Raw genomic sequence first — 12,063 nt, 5'->3', positions numbered from 1 at the left:
CTCTGATGAAGGGTCTAGGCCCGAAACGTCAGCTTTTGTGCTCCTGAGATGCTGCTTGGCCTCCTGTGTTCATCCAGCCTCATATTTTATCATCCAGGCTCTCTGCTAGTCGGTTTAATTTAAGGCAAAGTTGCATTATTATTTGTGAGTTATGCTGTAAATAAAATATAAGTGTTATGTATATCTGCTGCATTACATTTCTATTACTTACTGTATGTTGTTACATTGGATAACCAAGAGATCCACATAATCAGAATATATGATCAACCAACACACTCCTGGTCCCATAGGTGCAGGTTAATACAAAGTTTGCTGTAAATAAATTGAATGAGTGACCAAAAATCTGGTGGATGGAGCTCACTGTGTGAAAAGGTGAAGTTGCTCATTTTGGAAAAAAAGTGATAAAACAGGGTATTAGTTAAATGAAGAATGACAGTGGAATTTCAAGGAGGAGAGTCACACAAGGTCAATATGCATGTATAGCACGAACCAAGAAGGTTAATGGGATGTTATCCTTTATTATAAGAGGAACTGAATTAAAAGAAAGAATGTTATGCTTCAGATATACAGGGCAGTGGAGACCACATCTCAAATACTTTATATAGTTTTTGCCTCCTACTGAAAAAAGGATGCCATGATGTGGAGATGTCATTGTTGGATTGGGTGAATAAAGTCAGAAGTCACACAACACTAGATTATAGTCCAAAAATTATAAACTTTCGAGCACTGCCTCTTCAACAGGTGAAATTAACGAGTTTTGAGAAGATTTGTAGCTCAGGTTGAGGTTCTGGATGTGAGTTTGATCGCTGAGCTGGAAGGTTAGTTTTCAGACGTTTCGTCACCATTCTAGGTAACATCATCAGTGAGCCTCCGACGAAGCGCTGGTGTTATGTCCCGCTTTCTATTTATCTGGTTAGGTTTCCTTGGGTTGGTGATGTCATTTCCTGTTCTTTTTCTCAGAGGATGGTAGATTGGCTCCAAATCAATGTGTTTGTTGATGCAGTTCCGGTTGGATTGCCATGCTTCTAGGAATTCTCGTGCATGTCTCTGTTTGGCTTGTCCTAGGATGGATGTGTTGTCCCAATCAAAGTAGTGTCCTTCCTTATCTGTATGTAAGGATACGAGTGACAGTGGGTCATGTCGTTTTGTGGCTAGTTGATGTTCATGTATCCTGGTGGGTAGCTTTCTGCCAGTTTGTCCAATGTAGTGTTTGTCACAGTTCTTGCAAGGTATTTTGTAGATGACATTCGTTTTATTTGTTGTCTGTATAGGGTCTTTTAAATTCATTAGCTGCTGTTTTAGTGTGTTGGTGGGTTTGTGGGCTACCCTGATGCCAAGGGGTCCGAGTAGTCTGGCAGTCATTTCGGAAATGTCTTTGATGTAGGGGAGAGAGGTTATGGTTATTCCACATAGCGGACCCAAAGTTTGGGTTGGATGATTGGCAGAGCTGTTTGTTCGAGTCTCTGCATTACTGCCTCTGATGACACTATTAGAAGAACCGAAGACACATACACCAGACACCACCAACCTCATCAGCAAGGACAACATCATCAAGCTAGTGGACCTATGCCTCACCACCCACTTCACTTTCAATAACAAAACCTACAGACAAACCAACGGTACACCCATGGGATCTCCGATATCAGGGTTCTTAGTAGAGGCAGTAATGCAGAGACTCGAACAAACAGCTCTGCCAATCATCCAACCCAAACTTTGGGTCCGCTATGTGGATGACACCTTTGTCATCACTAAACAAAACAAATTAGAGGAAACCTTCAAGACCATCAATAATACCCTTAATGGCATAACATTCACAAAAGAGGAGGAAAACAACAACAAACTGCCATTCCTCGATGTCACAGTAGAGCGAACAGCCAATGGGGAACTTCAAACCAGCGTCTACAGGAAAACAACACATACGGACCAAATACTGAACTACAGGAGCAACCATCCCAACACCCACAAACGAAGCTGCATTAGAACATTATTCCAACGAGCCACCACACACTGCAGCACAGAGGAACTACGCAGAGCAGAGGAAAATCACCTATACAGCGTATTCAAAAAGAATGGGTACCCAATGAACACAGTCCGCCGATTTCTCAGCAACAAACCCAGACAAACAGACAAAACGGGCTCAGAAACCATAACCACTTTCCCCTACATCAAAGACATTTCCGAAATGACTGCCAGACTACTCGGACCCCTTGGCATCAGGGTAGCCCACAAACCCACCAACACACTCAAACAGCAGCTAATGAACTTAAAAGACCCTATACAGACAACAAATAAAACAAATGTCATCTACAAAATACCTTGCAAGAACTGTGACAAACACTACATTGGACAAACTGGCAGAAAGCTAGCCACCAGGATACATGAACATCAACTAGCCACAAAACGACATGACCCACTATCACTCGTATCCTTACATACAGATAAGGAAGGACACCACTTTGATTGGGACAACACATCCATCCTAGGACAAGCCAAACAGAGACATGCACGAGAATTCCTAGAAGCATGGCATCCCAACCAGAATTCCATCAACAAACACATTGACTTGGAGCCAATTTACCATCCCCTGAGAAAAAGAACAGGAAATGACATCACCAACCCAAGGAAACCTAACCAGATAAATAGAAAGCGGGACATAACACCAGCACTTCGTCGGAGGCTCACTGATGATGTTACCTAGAATGGTGACGAAACGTCTGAAAACTAACCTTCCAGCTCAGCGATCAAACTCACATCCAGGTGAAATTAAATAAGTGAAATAAACCTGTAGGACTATCACCTGTTATCATGTGACTTCTGACTAAGGAATGGGTGCAAATGAACTGGAGGTGGTTCAGAGGCTGCTTACTAGATTAATACTTGGAATGAATGCATTGTCCTATGAGAAAAGGTTGGACAGTCTAGGTTTACATTCCCTGAAGCTCAGAAGACAGAAGGATGACTGGATTGAAGAGTATAAGGTCGTGAATGGCCTTGATAAGGTGGACATGGAAAGGGTGCTTTCTCCTGTGGGTGAATCCAAAACTAGGAAATGTAGTCTTAAAATCAATTAATTAAAACTAAATTCTAAAAGGCTTCCCTTTTAAAGCAGAGGTAAGGAGTTTTTTTGTTCAACTAGTTGTGCAACTTTGGAGCTCTGTGTCATAGAAGGTGTGGAAACTGTGTCATTCAATATGTCAAAGGTGGATAATTTCTTGACAGGCAAGAGAACAAAGGTTATTAGAGAGAAAATGTGGAATTCTAAACAGAAAACAGATAAGCCATAATTTTATTAAATGGCAGAGCAGGCTAGAAAGGCCATTTGAGTTATTCCTGTTTCTATTTCATATGTTTGCAAGGAAGTATTCTTCTAGAAATGGGAAGGGCTAGTTGGACAGCTTTTTCTTGGTGAGTTTTCCTCTCATTTGGTTTGTTCTTAGCAGAGTTTTCTCCACTGACTGAGATACAAGGCAACCTTGTCCAAGACTGTCACGGTTCATAGTCCCAGCAATGGTCCACAATAAATCAAGTAGTTAACACCAGTCACATGATTTACAGGAAGGCTTATTAAAATAATTTCCAATGTGCACAATGAACTTTCAATTACCTCTTTTAAAGAAATAACACCAGTGACAGTTCAAAAAACTTGGAATAAACATTAACATAATCCTTCAAAACTGGAGTCCTCCAAGCAATATTAAATATGATGTGTCTTTACAAATGTTTATGTCATTATGTTGAACTTTACTTAGTTGTTTTCTGCTTTTTATTTAAGTCTACAGTATACAATACCTTTCTCACAATGGATCAATTTAAGATTTGCAATCAAAGTTGTCATTGTTATCTGTAATTTAAACTTACTATTTGTTCAAAATCTGGCTGCATGCATGTCCAAACCTTGAGATGGAAATCATTCATGTGAATTATTTGTGGCATGGTGACCTAAACTGAGCACAATATTTTTGAACAAAACCACCATAACCTTTGCAAACATCCATAAGGAGCAGAGGTTCATCTGTCAATGCAAAGACATGCTTGGAAGAAGTGCCAGGCAGCAAGTCAGAAGGAGAGATCTGCCCCTTCTAATGGAGGATTTCCAATTGTCCAGTTGCTGAAATAAACAATTTGAAAATCAGACATGCTGTAAATTGAGTATATTTACCTGTTTCCAATTTTGCACCCACATCAAGTTAGGCTTTGCAATAGGAATGGAACCTCCAAATCTTTAATCTTATTATGCAATTGCTTTTTCACGAAGTTTATTCATTAAAATGAATAAATTCGCTATGGTTTTTTTTTCTCTATACTGCCTATTGCATTCATTACAGGTTTATTTCGAAGTGTTTTAACCCACTGAGATTAACAATTCTTATCAGCTACACATCCCATACACATATGGGACAGCCAGGTATGTTGCAAATCAGGGCAACAGTCATAATTCACGACCATGGGTATCATTTCTAAAAGTGCCCTTAAAACATATCACACACACCATTTTGTACAGTTCTGTCCAAACAGTGGTCATGTTGCACAGTCATCTGTTCATAATATTAACAATATAAGGCAACTGCGAACTAAAACTTTTTGCACCTTTAACCATTGACCACTATTTATGAAGGGAACAACATGTTTGCATAAATACGATCCAAAACCTCAACTTTCCTGGCTGCCTGGCCCACTGTGTTCCTCCAGCTCCACACTGTGTTATCTTGACTCCAGCATCGGCATGTTATTTAAATAAGAGCATTAGCATTTTTAATGTGATAATGCTGTCACTTTCAAAGGGTTATTTTGTCCTGAGTTTTTTTGAAGAGAGGTTGTAAAGGCAGAGGTGTTAAACTGGCTAAGTGAGAAGGCCTAAATCAACAGAGGAAGCCTTTAGGTTTTTTTTAAAACAGTTGAAACAATGGAAGATCTCACAAATCAAGCTTTCTAGGTTTATTTTAGCTGTAGCAATCAGAAGCTTTTGGGTCCCAGCAGAGTTTGAGCTTCAATAGAAATTATTCCGAGCTGCTACATTAGCTGAAATCTCTCGATGTTGTTTCCTCCTGGAGAACGTGTGTCTGAATTTACCTTTCTGACATGGGGTGTATTTATGGAACATTGGAACAGCTAATAGTAATAGGTACCGTATCTATTATATCCAATTGTTATTCTACATTCCTCTTCCTTTCATTTCTATTTTAACTAGTATCTAAATAAATTGTGTTTTGATTAACATTGAGTGATTTGACTAGTGGCATCACATCTGGAACACGCACTTCACATCTACCTTTAAAATAAGAAAAAGTTAGGGTCTAGGCTACCTTGTTAAAAATTTTTTATATAGCAACCTCACAGTGTGGAAACAGGCCATTCAGCCTTCAACAGAAATAGGTCCCGACCCAAAACATCAACTTTCCTGATCTTCAGATGCTGCTTAGCCTGCTGTGTTCCTCCAGCTTCACACTGTGTTATCTCTGGCTCTGGCAGGCAGTTCTTACTAACTCTGAGTAAGTTATACCCTTGGGAAGCTATTCCAGAAACGCTACATTAGCATCCACCTGACCAAAGACTGTCCTGGCAGTCTATTCTTGATCATCAGTAAAGTGAAAGTAGGTGTAATCAATAGTGCTATCAAACAGCACCTGCTCAGCAATAACCTGCTCGGTGATGCCCAGTTTGGGTGCCACCAGGAACACTCCTGACTGCATTATAGCCTTGGTTCAAACATAGATCAATTAGCTGAATTCAAGAGGTCAAGAGAGCCATCAAGATTGCTGTGTGTGGTATCAAGGAGCTCTAGCAAACCTGGAATCAATGGGAATCAGGGGACAAATTCCCCATTGGTTGGAATCATTCCTGGTACAAAGGAAGATGGTTGCGGTTGTTGAAGTTCAGTCATTAGGACATTTCTGCAGAATTCCTCAGGGTAGGTCCAACCATCTTCCGCTGCTTCATCAATGATATTTCATCTATCATAAAGTTAGAAGTGGGGAAGTTTGTCGATGACTGTACAATATTCAGCTTCTGAAGCAGTCCATGTTTGAATGCAACAAAGTTTAGAGAATATCCAGGATTGGGATGATAGGTGGCTAGTAACATTCACACCACACAAATGTCATGTAATGACCATCTCCAATAACAGAAAATCTAAACACTGCTGCTTGACATTCGTTGGAATTGCCATCACCTAATACTCTACTATCAACATTCTGGTGATTACCATTGATCAGAATCTTAACTGACAAATCTCAAATCAAAAACCGTGGCTGCAACAGCAGACCAGAGATGAGGAGTAATGCAGTCAATCACTCACCTCGTGACTCCCCAAAGACTGAACATCATCTATAAAGGCACAAGTGAGGACTGTGAATGAATACTCCCCACAAGCATGGTTGGGTGCAGCTCCAAAATCATGCAAGAATCTTTACACCATCCACCTTTTCACAACCTTTTAATGAGGCTCAGGATCTCATAGCTACTAGATTTTAACCTAGCCAACAAAACACAAAGGCTCTTTGCATATGTCTCTAACAAGAAATTAAAAGCTCTATTCTCCAAACTAACTTAAAAACTATCCTCCACGTTTTAAATATTGATGAACAACTTTCTTGCTTATTTAGCATTAAACAGAATTGTATTAATTAAGAAATAAGGTTCAAACAAATAAGTGAAATTTTATGTTGCACATCGAGAATGTATTTTCCACCAAGGAAAGCAAATAAATGATAACATGGTCGCTCAGTATCTCCTGTACTGTTGCATTTTTTGTATCCGTTTAGATTTTTTTTAAAAAATTGCTCCTAGAATGGGAGTATCACTGGCAAAGCCACTGTTTATTGGGAAGCTACTGTGGTTTATCGCATAAGCACACCTGAAGTGCGGTTGGGAGGGGAGTTCCAGTGACAGTGAGGAAATGGTAATATAGTTCCACGTCAGGATGGTGTACAGTTTGCAGGGGGAATTTATAGGTGGTGCAGTTCCCATGTAGCTACTGTCCTTGTTCTTTTGGATAGTAGATGTCAGAGAAACAGAAGGAGCTGTTGAAGGAAGCTTGGCAAATTGAAGGCCATCTTCAGCACAACATACAGTTGGGGAGGGACTGAATATTTAAGGTACTGGATTAGGCACTGATCAATGAGATACTTGGTCGTGGATGATGTTGACCCCTTGAGTGTGAAGCTGCACAAATCCAGGCAACTGTGGTGTATTCCATCAAACTTTGGAGTGTCTGTGAAAGCGTTGTAAGGGGTCAAGAGGTGAGCCATTTGCTGCAGAATGCCTAATCTTTGAACCACTTTTATAAGCATGGTATTTTTATATAACTGTACTAGTTAGTTTTCTGGTCATGAGCAAGGTGTTGCCAACAGGAAGTGTGCAGATTGTTATTTTTGTACATGTGCCCCAAATTGCCCCTTTTGCAGTGAAATAACATTTTAACAAGCTGATCTCATATTACCTCCTGAGTAGCTTTCCTTCCTGTCATACCAGTTGTCTACTGTACGGAAATACAATTCTATTTTTCATGCCTGTCATCCAATGCCCCTGAACTAAACTAATCTCCATTCATCACTTTGAACTCTCAACGTAAGTGTTGCTAGGCACAGCTTTACTGAAAATAAATCAACTGTTAGCATTCATTGCTAAGCAGCAATTTGATTCTATTATCAAAAGTTGATGTTCAACATGCAAAATCATCCTTTCTACCTCGATGGTTTCAGTTAGCTGCTGACCTTGACATTAGAATTTGAGTTCATATTTTCTTCCCACATGATGCAGCAGAAGGCAACTCTTTGTTCCTAGAGCTCCTTCATCCGCTTCAGCTCAGTGACTTGTCTTACCCAAGATCCAGCACTGTACATTGTTCCATTAATTCTACCACACAATTGCTAATCGCTTTCAAACCAGACGTCCTCAGTTCAGAAAACTTATTTCTTTTATAGGTGGCAGGCAGATTCACATATCTATACTTATTAATGAGACATTGTCAACCTCATTTAACTATTCTTTCGCAAAGTGTCTTCAAACCAAAACTCTGCATCAGTCTTCATGAGAACTGTTGTGCAAGGAGTCAGCCTGCCCACATGTAAGTACTGAAATAGGCGAGCTATTGCAGCTTGTTTGTGTAACCATGCTGCTACATCCCTGGGAGAGGGTACAGCTATTTGGTTTGCATGGATAAAATGGTGCTCAGTGGAGAAGTGTGTGGGTTCAGAGATGAGCAACTGTACTCTAAAGAAAATCAAGGAATAAATCACAGTTAGAAATTAAATGATCAAGCATTGTTTAGAATTAGGGCATCTTTCAAATTCAGAGCCAGGTAATGAAAAATTGCAGTCAGCATTAGAAACACAGCATAGAAATGAATGAGCAAAAACAATGTTGCTAGAAAAGCTCAGCAGGTCTGGCAGTGACTGTGGAGGAGAAATGAGTTAATGTTTCGGGTCCAGTGACCCTTCCTTAGAACTGATGGCGGCTGGGAAAACGTCAGTTTATATGCAGAAAATAGGGAGGTGGGTGGGGTAGGGAGTAAACAATAGGATACAACCCAGAGAGAGAGAAAGACAGTTGGACAAAGGAGTTGCTAACGATCAGGCTGGGAGGGTGAGTAGTTGTTAATAGGGATTGTTAGTGACTAACAACACAGGGCGTGTAGTGGCAAGCTATGTGGTAACAAGGCCTGGTGTGTGGGGTGGGGGGCAGAGACATGGTAGAGTTTAGGCCCTAAAATTATTGAACTCAACATTGAGTGCAGAGGGCTGTAGGGTGACCAAGCGGAAAATGAGGTGTTGTTCCTCCAGCTTGCGTTGGGCTTCGCTGGAACACTGTAGCAAGCCGGAGACAGAGATGTTGGCCAGAGACCAGGGTGGTGCATCGAAGTGGTTATGCCTGTCTCTTTGTGGGGTACGTGGAACATTCCTTGTTCCAGTCATATTCCGGCGCCCACCCACACCTCTTTCTTCAATACATCGATGATAGCATCAGTGCTGCTTCCCCCTCTCATCTAGAATTGGAAAATTCATCAATTTGGACTCCAATTTCCACCCTGCTCTCACTTACACCTGGTCTATCTCAGACTCCTCCTTTCCCTTCCTTGACATTTCTGCTTCCATTTTTGGGGATAGACTGATCACTAATATCCATTAGAAACCCACTGACTCCTACAGCTACCTGGACTATACATCCTCTCACCCCATTTCCTGTAAAGACTCCATCCTATTCTCTCCGTTCCTCTGTCTCCGTTGCATATGTTCAGATAAGACCAACTTCAACAAGGGAGTCACTGAAATGTCCACATTCTTCCTCAACTGAGGTTTCCTCAGCTCTGTTGTCGACAGGGCCCTCAACCAGGTCCAACCCATCTTCTGCACTTCCACCCTCACCCCTTCTCTTCCATCCCGCTACAGCGATAGGGTTCCCCTTATCCTCACCTACTATCCCACCAGCATCCACATCTAGAAGATCAGACGTCATTTCCGCCACCTCCAGCATGATGCCACCACCAGACACATACCCTCCCCTCCCTTGTCCACCCTCCGCAGGGACCACTCTCTCCGGGACACCCTGGTCCACACTTCCTTCACATCCAACACCTTCCCCTGTAACCAGTGAAGGTGCAACACCTGCACATTTACCTCCTCCCTCCCCTAAACTCTCCCATGTCCATGCCCCCCACCCCACACACCGGCCTTGCTACCATAGTGACTAACACGGGGTGTGTAGTGGCAAGCTAACAGTCCCTATTAACAACTACTCACCCTCCCAGCTTGATGGTTAGCAACTCCTTTGTCTGTCCAACTGTCTCTCTCTCTCTCTGGGTTCTATCCTATCGTTTACTCCCTACCCCACCCACCTCCCCATTTTCTGTATATCAACTGACACTTTCCCAGCTACCATTCGTTCTGAGGAAGGGTCACCAGACCCAAAACGTTAACTGTTTTCTTCTCCACAGATGCTGCCAAACCTGCTGAGCTTTTCCAGCAACTTTGTTTTTGTTCCTGATTTACAGCATCTGCAGTTCTTTTGGCTTTTATATAGACGTGAATAAGAATATAGATGAAGTTTATGAACTAGAATCAATAGCTTAAATAGTCTAACTAGATCGTTTAAAAGAATCTAATGTCTCTTTAACTCCATGAATAAGCATTTCCAATTTCTTGTTCACAATGTCTGCACCACCTGAGAACGTGGGGGAAAACCATATGTAGTAAACATTTCCAGCTGCTAATATTTTCCAAACTTGTGCATGGATGTCTGAAGGCTGCAGGACATTATGAGAGGTTATCAGAAAACTCAAGATCTTGGAGTTCATAAACAGAGACTGAGTACGAAAGCAGGGAAGTTATGCTAAATGCTAGGCTGTGGTTCAGCTTGACATCAAGTTCTGGTCATTACACTTTAGGAGGGATATGAGGGTGCGGAGAGATGCACCAGAATGGTTCCAGGGATGGGGTTTTTTATTGTAAGTTTAGAAAAGTTGTGGTTGCTTTCCTTAGAGCAAAGGACAGTGTACAAAGATTATGACAGGTTCCGAGAATGTACACAGGGATTAACTGTTCCCACTGGTTGACATTATAATGCACAGGGCAGACAAATTTAAGGTTTGGGGCAACAGATGCATGGGGAATTATAGAAAACCGTTTTATACAAAGAGCAGTAATAACCTGAGTGTTTCTGCTCATCAGGGTGGCAGATGTGGAAATAATCAATAATGTCAGAAGATTACATCAGTCACTTGAAGGAAATAAACCTACATAAGACCACAGCAATGATAGAGCAGGTGATTGGGGCTGAGATGCTCTTTAGAAAGGTAGCAGTCTTACCAGGCCAAATGGCCTCTTTCTGTGATGTAAATAATTAACACTAAATATCAGTGCCATAAATGTCTAGCATAATCTGCCGTAAGTGGCCTGTCTCCACATTAGCTTAATGCAATTCAATGATGCTTATGGTATTCGATGCCACAAGTGAAAATGAACAAGTTTATTAACCAATAAGAAACCTGTTTTTAAAATTAAGATAAGTTTAAAATATACTGTGGAATTCTCATACAAATTCAAATTTTAGTCAAACACAGGCATAAAATCTGAGCACATCCATCACATTTCAACTGTCACATTCATGTGTGAAAATTGAGAAAATGAAATCAAGATATTCATATTGTTTTGTCGTGCTGCAAATGTACAGCTTCTTTCTGACCAGCAAACTAACCAAACCACTATTAGATTTTGTGCCTTTAAAAAGGTAAAGGCCATCGTCAAAACTGCTGTACTTTAACAGCATAATCCTGTATTATAAAAGTATACGCTGTAGTCATTTTGATACCAACAGTTCATTAAACTCATTAGGAGCATTAACACAGGACATTTACTAGCATGTATTAATTATAAAACTAATAACATCATTTTAAAGAAAGAACATATATCAGGGCCTGGAATAGGAAAAACACAAAACTATACATTTCTCACATGTACAATGTTGTTCTGTAAATGGGAACGTTCAAAATTGATACTGTAGAATGCGAGGAGCCACATGATCACCAATTCTCATTATGTTTCATTTGGCTTTGGCGCACTACATTTTAAAAGGTATTAATGAAATTTGTTTCAAATGCTTTTCCAAATCACATACGCTGTTGCCAAGCATGAAAATTTGTGATAATTCAGCCCCAAGATTTTTTTTTAAAAATAGAACAATGGTACTCAGCAAGGTGCTTCCAATATCATGTCTGTTTGCAACCATGAGAAAAAAATCCCTCCCACTGCTCTAACATATAATCATAACAACTGCCATCAAACCCTCTAATTGGATTATGAATTCAAAGTTTGCAATTTTATGAAGCAGTTTGTTACACGCTAAAATCATGTTTGACTACCACCATTTAATGCTTTTGATGAAAGATATCCACGTTTGTAAAGCAATTAGAGGGAGCAGAAAAAAAATCACATCACTCTTTAAACCATAACAGGTTGTATCACAGTAACTTTTCCCCTGCATCGTTGTACTTGTGCATCATTATAAAATGCTCAGATAGTATACACCAACTAAACACCTGTTTTTAGGAAATATCTTTTGTCTACTTTC

This window comes from Stegostoma tigrinum, chromosome 31, assembly GCF_030684315.1.
Source record: "Stegostoma tigrinum isolate sSteTig4 chromosome 31, sSteTig4.hap1, whole genome shotgun sequence".
NCBI lineage: Eukaryota > Metazoa > Chordata > Chondrichthyes > Orectolobiformes > Stegostomatidae > Stegostoma > Stegostoma tigrinum.
The sequence above is the reverse complement of the archived record's forward strand: the minus strand, read 5'-3'. Positions refer to the sequence as shown.